Source organism: Sinocyclocheilus rhinocerous, unplaced genomic scaffold (assembly GCF_001515625.1).
Source record: "Sinocyclocheilus rhinocerous isolate Xijiao unplaced genomic scaffold, SAMN03320098_v1.1 scaffold247, whole genome shotgun sequence".
Taxonomy (NCBI): domain Eukaryota; kingdom Metazoa; phylum Chordata; class Actinopteri; order Cypriniformes; family Cyprinidae; genus Sinocyclocheilus; species Sinocyclocheilus rhinocerous.
The window spans coordinates 810,817-821,105 of NW_015662919.1; the positions used below are offsets into that span (position 1 = coordinate 810,817).

The 10,289-nt window shown below is 33.2% G+C and overlaps 1 long non-coding RNA gene across 1 annotated transcript in view; it reads left to right on the forward strand.

Annotated features, from left to right (window-relative positions):
- The first annotated feature begins 4,241 nt into the window (after positions 1-4,241).
- LOC107728317 (uncharacterized) overlaps positions 4,242-10,289 on the forward strand; it is a 14,699-nt gene continuing 8,651 nt past the window's right edge. The window contains exons 1-2 of the long non-coding RNA XR_001638450.1: positions 4,242-4,537; positions 4,734-4,761. This is a non-coding gene — a long non-coding RNA (uncharacterized LOC107728317). The remainder of the gene's footprint in view (positions 4,538-4,733; positions 4,762-10,289) is intronic.

Consider the following 10,289-nt stretch of genomic DNA (forward strand, 5'->3'; position numbering starts at 1 on the left):
AGCTCATCAACAATAATAACAAACATTAAAATACATATATAAATACATACACAACTATATATGTCCTATCAATTATAAGGAGTGAAATACAGATGCATAGACACCAGAGGAATTAAGAGCATGAACATTCCTACAATAAGTGCTGTTCAAAAAACGTGTAGGCTTAGTTTTAATTGCTCTAAGGCGTCTGCCTGAAGGAAGAGGCGTAAAGAGGTGTCTGGCTGGATGTAAGGGATCTTTCAGGATTGTTAAAGATTAAGATCGATCTGAAAGACTCTCCTGAGAACAACTTTCATGAGAAAACTATAATAGACGAGTATGGGTTTATCTTGATGTTCTTTGAGTCGTGCCCCATCCCAGCTAACAAAAATACGTTCTAAGAATGTTTTTATAACATTTCTATTAAGTTATTTACATTTAAAATATCCAGTTTTAAAAAAGCTTTTTTGTTTGTTTATGCGAATGTTATATTGAAAACATTAAGGGAACGTTCCATTTAATCATTTTGAAAAGTAACATTTGAATGTTCTCTCCCAGATAACAGGGAACATTCTCAGAACTCTGACTAAAATTCGGCAAGGTTCTTTCAAACATTTGTCTAGTAATGTTATAGAATGTTCGTTCAAAGTTATCTTTGATAACATTCTCAAAACATTAGCACATTAGTTCATGGAACGTTTTCTGAAACATTTTAGTTGGACGTTCATCTAATTTTGTTTAAATGTTAATGCTTACTAGTTTCAGACGGTTCAGAGAACATTCAAAAGTAATTTTGCAAAATGATAAAATAAAATGTTCACTTCATTTTTTCTCATAACCAAGAAAAAAACTTTTTTTAATAAAAAAACTAGATGTTTTGAACATTCAGAAATAATGTTGTCATAACTTAACAGGAACGTTAGAAAAACATTCTTTGAGCATTTGTTTTTAAACGTTAGATGAATGTCCAACTAACTTTTTTCAAATGTTCACATAAAAAAATATTTACATTTAAAAAACTCGACGTTTTGAATGTTCTTGAATGTTTAACATTCAGAAATGATCTTTTCATAACTTAACAGGAACATTAGCAAATCATTCTTGGAATATATATATTTTTTTTAACTAAACAGTTTCAGAAAAAAGTAATTTTGCAAAATGATCAAATAAAATGTTCACTTCATTTTTTCTCATAACCAAGAAAAAATCTTTTTTTAATCAAAAAACTAGATGTTTTGAACATTCAGAAATAATGTTGTCATAACTTAACAGGAACGTTAGAAAAACATTCTTTGAGCATTTGTTTTTAAACGTTAGATGAATGTTTTTTCAAATGTTTTGTCAAATGTTCACATAAAAAAAATTTACATTTAAAAAACTCGACGTTTTGAATGTTCTTGAATGTTTAACATTCAGAAATAATGTTTTCATAACTTAACAGGAACATTAGCAAATCATTCTTGCAACATTTTTTTTTTTTTTAAACTAAACAGTTTCAGAAAAAATGTTCCATGATCGATGGATAAATAATGTTTTTAACCAATGGACGTTCTATTAAAGTTACTGGAAGATACCTTTGAAAGAACCTTGCCAGAATGTTCTGAGAACGTTCCCTGTTAGCTGGGAGAGAACATTCAAATATAACTTTTCAAAATGATAAAATGGAACATTCCCCTTTTAGTTGCACGTTTGTCTAACGTTTTTGAAATGTTGAAGGTTTTTTAAACTTGTTTCAGAATGTTCAAAAGTAACATTTGTTAGAAGAACGTTTGTTTAAATTTGAAAGAAGGTTCCCTGTTAGCTGGGATATTGTTGGTGTTTGGTGCCATTAGTACTGCTTGATTAACTAATGTTATTAGAGACCTGGCCTTGGCTTTATAAAATAGATCATCTTTGCATCCCCGATGGTCATTTTCACTTTGTATTGACATTGCTGTATATGTGAACGTCCCTTGAACTCGTCCATCGAGATTTAGTTGCATAACAAGGTGTATTTTCTCTTTATCCCTCCATATCTCCACTCTCAGATGTTTCAGCAGAGAGAAGCTCTCTTTGGGTTTTAGTCTCTTTTGGCTTGGGTTCATATGGAGTTTTTCTCTCTTCAGCGCTGTAAACAGTTTACTCATCCAGACACTTCTCACTCAGAACTGCAGACAGAAGGCCGATCGCAGCGGGAGCGTGAGTTGTTATATACAGCAGCGATGATGATGATTTCATGCCTCTCTAGCTCATGTTCTTTGTCTCTCTATTCTCCTTCTCTCTCAGCACACGCAGAAAAAGAAAAAACAAGTTATAACGGGATAAGAGCAGTGTTAGTTTAGTATAATTTATGTATTTGTTTAGTTTTTGTTAATATTTTCTCTTTTGTTATGATATAATTTTTATATTTTCAGTTTTCACTTTAATTTTAAAGTTTTAGTAATTTTGTGTTTTTGTCATTTTTATTACTTTTTTATTACTTATGTATTTTTTTTACATTCATTTTAGTTTATTAACATTTAGTTATTTTAGTACTTAAAGTTAAACTAAATGAAAATTAGAAAAGTTGCCTGAAATAAAATAATTTTAAGTTTTTTTTTCAGTTAACATTATTTATTTATTTTTCAAATAACGATTTTTATGGGTATAGTTAATAATCTATAATAACCCTGGATAAGAGTTATTAGATTAGATGTTGCCTGAAATAAAATAATTTTAAGTTTTTTTTTCAGATAACTATTTATTTATTTTTCAAATAACGATTTTTATGGGTATAGTTAATAATCTATAATAACCCTGGATAAGAGTTATTAGATTAGAGAAGTTGCTTATGGCTATTGTTATTTTAGTATTATTTATATACTATTATATACAGTATTTATAAATAGCTTTTATTTTTATATTTTCATTTTAAATTTAGTTACATTTTTAGAATTCAGATTCATAGCCAAATCTATGATCAGGACATAAAAATATATCTCAGCTGTCATTTAAAGAATTCATGTTCCTTCGGCTGGAGGATGAAAGCTGGTTACCGTGGAAACGATGGAATCCAATTAAAACGGCCACTGGTTTCAAAGAAACCTGGAACTATTTATCATTCGTCTCCTTATAGTTTCAACCTGTCCTTCAGGTGCCAACGAATAATCAAGAGGAAAGTGTTTCTCACAACAGGCCGTTGAGCTCCTTACTGGGATAAAGTGATGTTTATGATGATGTAAGCACTCCAGTTCACTCATTCAAACTCATTACCCAGACAAAGAACACGCTGCTGTTTTACATTTCAAAGAAGCTGATTAGAGAATTAGTCGAATTCTCATTAACCTTGATATGAGAGGCTTCGTTACGGATTCAAGATGCACATCAAAGCCGTGCAGTTATTGTGCTTACCTCATCAAACTGATGAATTAGAGATTTTTCCGTCCTGATTTACAGTTTATCTTAAAGGGAGAGCCGACCCTCAGAAATAACTGTCATCATATGGGTTTAAAATGACATGAGGATGAGTAATTGGCAGTTTATTAATTTATTTGCATTTTTTAACACTATTCCTTTAAGGAATCATTTAATTTTTTTGAAATGTTACCATTTTAATTTTTGCTTAAATTATTCCTTTAGGAATTTTTGTCTCTACTGAGAATGTCCAAAAATATAGTATTTATTATTATTTAGGGCTGGGCAGTATGGCGAATGATGGCATGGCAATTATACAAATTGCTATATTGTGTATATTGCAGTATGCAGTTCCCTTTCAGTCGGTCACTCTCGACGTCACGTCGGATGACCGACGAAATTGGGATCTCGCTTAGAGAGACCAATCCACTTCGAGTGTAAACTAAACGAGCCAATGCACATTGGCATGCGAATATAATATAATATAATTTATATATATAATTTTTTTTCAGGTAATTTTTTATGGATTTGGTTTTATATTTTTAATTGCAAATTTAAAATAAAATAAATAAATTGTATATATCATTATTGTGAAACAAAATTACTTTTATCATGAAATAAGATCATATTGCCTGCCCCTATTATTATTAGATTTAGACATCAACAGAACTTTAATAATAAAAAAAAAATCCTTAATTTGTTTCTTGAAAAGACAGATGAAAACACCCAAGAACTGTTGGGTGTTACACAGCATGCCTTTTAGAAAGACGCAGTCGTTCAGTCGCTGTGTTCAGTTTCATGCTGTTGCGTGTGCTGGAGACGCACATCAAAGGCTGCTTCACTCTTATTGTCACCATAGCAACAGTCAGCAGAGGATGGAGGATCAAACACTGAAGAGAACACTTGAAAACAGCCTTTTGAAGTAGTGAACATATTTTACACAGTGTGGCTCATAAAATGTGAAAAAATGAATATCAAATAGAATGTCTGTTTGCTACATTAACACATTAATTTATACATAATGCACACAAAACTGGCAAGACGTGACTGAAATAAGCCATTTCAATCTGATTGACCGACTCTATGCAACTTCCAGGAGTTGGAGGATGCTTGAGTCCACCTGCAAATGAAATTAATGAACTCTTTTGAGGAAGAACTAATCGCTGGATTTGACAATATTCACCAGGTTAGTGGCATAAAGTCTTTGAAAGATATTCATAGTTTAGTCTGAGGTCCTTAGAAGCAAGTAAACTAGTTATTCACGAGCAAAACTGCATGTTCTGCTTTGGTTCCGAGTCGTCTGTGAAATGATTTGTGCTGATTACTTTTAGATGAGTAAAATTACAAAATCTACACATATTTCTAATAATTTATTTGTATAGACAGACTGAAATGGATATACAATAGTTTGTGATATCAGCTATTTCAGATCAAAACGGCACAAAAAATACTGAACTGTAATTTCCTAGCTAAATAAAATATGTTCTAAAAACGTTTTGCTAAAGTTCCCATTAAGTTATGAAAATGTTATGAAAATGAAAGTCCAGTTGTTTGAATGTTTTAAAAAGGTTTTTTCTTAACATTAGGAAAAACTTTTAAGGAAAGGTTCAATTTGATAATTTTGTAAACATTAATGTTACTTTGTAATATTCTCTGAACATCAGAAACTAGTAAGTAGTAATGTTTAAGAAACAGATTAACGTCCAACCAAACATTTTTGTGCTAATGTTTTGATAACGTTATTATTAAAGACCAGCCTAGCTAACAGGGATTGATCTCAACAACTGTCAATAACTTTTTTGAAAAACAAAACGTTCTTAAAGTAATGTTTATGTAATATTCTGATAACTTTATTAATATTTGATATACATTTGCATAACGTTGAGAAACCATTCCGAGATCAACATTCTCAAAACGTCCTTATGATGTTGTTTACACTTGATGAACGTTGTAAGAAACATTTTTGCAACCTTTAAATAACGTTATAATCACACAATCACAAAAAAACAACATTTGAATGTTCTTAGAATATTAAAAAACTTCAAATAACGTTATATTTTGGGTAGTAGAATGTTATAAGAAATGTTCAAGTAACCTTAACATTCTAATTAATAAGAAAACTGGACATTTAACATTGTTAGAATATTACGAGTAAACATTCTAATAATGTTATATTTTGGGTGAAAATAAAGTTAGTAGGACTTTGTAAGAAACATTTTTGTAACCTTTAAATTAACGTTATAATCACAACAATTTTAGAAACATTTCAAAACAATGTTCCCACAACGTTTATATATCCTACTTTTGTTACCTGAGAGATAACTTTGAACGAATGTTCTATTGACGTTACTGGATGAATGATTTTTCATAACTTTGTTCATAGAATGTTTCCTGTAGGTCTTTGTCAAGTTGGTCAGTTGGTCGGATAGTCAAATTTGGTTTAAGAATATATTATAAGCACCATGATGATGTCAAATGATTACTGAACAACGGTTGCAATCTATTCCTCTTAAATGAACAAGTGCAGTTTAACTAGTTTTTTTCTTTCTTTCATTCATTCTGAATGTCTTTATTTATTCCCAGTACTTCATGAGCATGATCTGAAAGGGATGTTTGAGTCTGGGATGAAATTAAATTCAGTGTCAAAGGCTGCTGTCTGCTTCACAACAACAAATGACATCTTAATGAATGGAAAATTATGTCTCGACTGTCTAAAGTGTGCAAACTGATTAGTACGAAATTGGCATCAGCGCAGCCTCCCCCTGACAGATATAATCACAGCTGCGCATGTAAACTTGGTAATGCAAGTTAACAAATGTGCAGAATTACCTAATTAGGGCCATTTCTATATTAAAATTCCCTTGAGTGCTATTGGCTGTTAATCTATAGGTCAAAACGTTTAATCACAAACAAAGATTAAAGCTGTCTTTTATTTTTCTGACCAGTTTCTGCTTTATAATCATGTTAATGTGTCTTTAAAGGGTATTTCATTCATTGGAAAAGTCTTTCTCATTTCATGTAATTCAATATATGTTTGTAAAGTTCAGTGTATTGAACATTTAGTTCAATCCATTGAAAACATAAGAAATAATGGACTCTCAAAAAATATTTAGGCCTAAATTTATAAAAAATATTTTAAACGTTCCAAGCACTTTGATTATACAGTTTTAACATAAAAAAACTAGTAATAAACCTAATGTGGTGCATATATGAAACACATAAGAGTTCTGTACTCAAAAATCATGCCATAGTTTATTATTAACTATTTGCATCTTTCATTTAAAACATATTTTCAAAATGCATTTATTCAAATTGATTGCAATCTGCATAAATCTGTTATTTGTGAAAACATTTACGAACATATGGCTAGCAATATTATTACATAAAAACGTATATATTTAAAACACATTTAGTTTATTAGTACTATTACAGAAACCTTATCTGTTTCTTTTCCAAGCCTGGCAATTTAAAAGTGACACGCACATAAAAAATAAAACAATAAAAAAAAAAAAAATACATGCATACATAAATAAAATAATAAAATAAAATAAAAATACCATTTAAAATGGCAGTTGAAAAGGACAGTTTAAAATGACAATAAAAAAAAATTATGAGATTTAAACCAATTGATTTATTGATGATAAATATATAAACCTGGTTATTGCTTATTTAAAACACATTCAGTTTATTAGTGCTATTACAGAAATCTGACCAGTTTCATTTATGTATGACTGTCAAATATGCATCACATTAAGTTTATTAATTTATGTTAACGCTATGTAATCCAAATGAATGGAAATTTTAAATGCAATTCGAATACATAAATCTTACATTCAGGCTTAAATATTTAGTTTGAGTGCATCCGTGTAAAAGCCCAACTCCAAACAGAGTCCTCTTGCATTTGTGCAGGAGCAACTCGACTTCCTTCGCAGCATCACTGAAGCATCTGTTCAGAGGCAAGCATGAGGTCAGTAGCGCTGGCCGTGTAGTTGCCATGGCAACCGTTCTACAGCAAAAAGCAGCTGCAGTAGATCGTTTATATTCTCCTGGTGCATCACTACAAATGTGTCTCACTCAATACAGATATTTTCAACCAGACGAGAGCCGTCCTTCTGAATGGACTCGTGCTGAGAAGAAATTCTTTAAAGCCCTGAGATATTGTGATATATTAATGCTCAAGTTTTTATTTGAGATCCAAGAAACCTCAATATTGTATGTGTAAAATATTAATTTGATTTAGAAGCTTTTAGCCTGTTAATTGTGCTTTGAATTTTTGAATCTAAATGAGACAAATCCCAGGCATTATTAAAGATTTCACCCTTCTGTAAAATGTGGATGAGTTTGTTTCTTCATCAGATTTGGAGAAATGTAGCATTGCATCAGTGTCTCAGCAATGGATGCTCTGCAGTGAATGGGTGCCGTCAGAATGAGAGTCCAAACAGCTGATAAAAACATCACAATAATCCACAAGTAATCCACAGCACTCCAGTCCATCAGTTAATGTTTCTGAAGCAAAAAGCTACATGTTTGTAAGAAACAAATCTGTCATTAAGACATTTTTAACTTCAAACCATTGCTTTCTGCTAAAATATGAGTCTATAATCCATAATAACGCTTCCTCCAGTGAAAAAGTGATCTGGTCTGAATCAGGAGAGAAATCTGCACAGATCAAGCACCGTTTACAAGCCAAAACAGCTCTGAACAAATATGTGGCTGGATTTTGATGTGAGAGACAACAGGAGATGGAAGGAAGCGTTATTATGTATTATGGACTGGTATTTTAGCCATGAAGTGACGGTTTAAAGTTAAATTCTTAATGGTGGATTTGTTTCACACAAACATGCATCTTTTCACTTCTCAAGACATTAACTGATGGACTGGAGTGGTGTGGATAACTTGTGGATTATTGTGATGTTTTTATCAGCTGTTTGGACTCTCATTCTGACGGCACCCATTCACTGCAGAGCATCCATTGCTGAGCAAGTGACGTAATGCTACATTTCTCCAAATCTGATGAAGAAACTCACCTACATCTTGGATGACCTGAGGGTGATGACATTTTCAACAAATTTTAATTTTTGCCTGAACTATTCCTTTAAACATTATTGCTGAATTCAGCTTTAAAAAGAGAAGCAAATATTGTGAAGTAACCAAATGAATCATTAAAACTCCTTTTCGAATGTAATAACTCCTCTTCATGAGGTAGCAATGCCTCTATTAGTACATCAACTGAGAGGGAGTATATTTCTTTCTCTTTTACATCACCAGATGAGTTACATCTTCCTCCCGCTGTGCATGCAGTAACATTACTCATCCATGTGACATGCATGTGTTGTGTCTGGTCATCTGAACAGATTGTCTGGGAAACACAACAGTGTCTGTGCCGGCTGCTCTGTTCAGAGATAACAGCGTGTCATGAGAACAATGGCGTCATTGGGCTCCGGATGGGATTGTGCAACTCGATCCGCCTTTAAGTGGAGCGAGACAAAGTCTCAGCATTCGGTTTCCATCACATCAGCGTTCAAATGCTTTTGCATAGCAGGAAGGTAAATGGTGGGTGTGTAAGGTTACACGGTTACCAGGAAATGCACCATCATGATTGCATCAGAAATGGTTGAAGGGTTTGCACTAAGAAAATATTTAGTCTGCATTTTGTGAATACAGTAGCGTACTGTACTGTACTGTATGACCAACCTTACTATTGCACACATGCATTTCAATAGCCTGCACCATTGTAATTTAGTTTTGAACAAGACTGTGAATAAGTGTCTCTGACCTTTTGAACTTTATACACTTCCTTTTTTTTCTGTCCACAAAAAAAAAACCCGCTTTGCAACAAGCTGATAGTGATATATATGTCACAGTGGAGATAGGAGAAAATGAGAGAACAATCTATAAAAACTTTATTTTTTTCTGAAATATTGTTAATCTTCATTGCTCAAAATTTGAAGGAATATTAGCTGTAGGTATACCACTGTTATACTATCATGTTTGACAAAACAGCCAAAGCATTTCAACAAAATCTTTATTTTGTGGAAACACAGTGATCAAAATCAGAGTACAGTAACCACTGCAGCAGGAAAGAAGATTACGACTGATATTTTGGAGGGTTACAGCTGTCAGAAATCAGTAGGAATTGTCGAGGCCCTGCTTTGAGTGACTTCAGCACATCTCTAGTTTCTCACACTGCGCTGCTGTGATCTTGCTCCGCTCTTCTTCCAGTCTCTTCTATAGTTCGGTGACTGTAGTGGGTTTCTTAGCCAGAACTTTGTTGCCAAGGATTTTCCAGAGATTTTCAGTCGGGTTTAGATGAGGACTCTGGGCCGGTCATTTCATTATTTCAGTGTTTTCAGCTTCAAGAACTGCTTTACACGTTTTGCAGTGTGACGGAAACATTGTTTTTCGATTGGGAGATGCTTGCAGGGAAGGAACTGCATGTTGCTGAAGGAGGTTCTGATAAACATTTGCATTCACCTGCCACGTATCTGTATAAGAGACCAAACTCCTGCTGCAGAAAACATCCCCCAAACCATCACACTTCCTCCTCCAGCTTTCACTGACTGACTTACGCACTCGGCTTCAGTTTTTCCCCAGTTTGACGCTGATCATAATGTTTCCCATCAGACCCAAATAAGCTAAACTTGCTCTCAACACTAAAGTGAACTTTGGATCCGTTCTTCTCTCTCCACACAACATGCTCCTCAGCAAAGGTGAGTCTAGCATTTTGATTCTTTCTGCTGATGAGAGGCTTGATCTCTGCAGACTGCGCTTTCAGTCCGACTTCTCTTAAACGAGCAGAGACAGATCCAGACCCTGTTCAGCGCTGAACTGACGAGCAATTCCAGCTGCAGTGCTGAACCGATTCCCCGTTGAGAGTCTCTGCATTATCCTGTCCTCTCTTTCATTTGTCTTATGTGGACGACCAGCCTTTTTGGGGG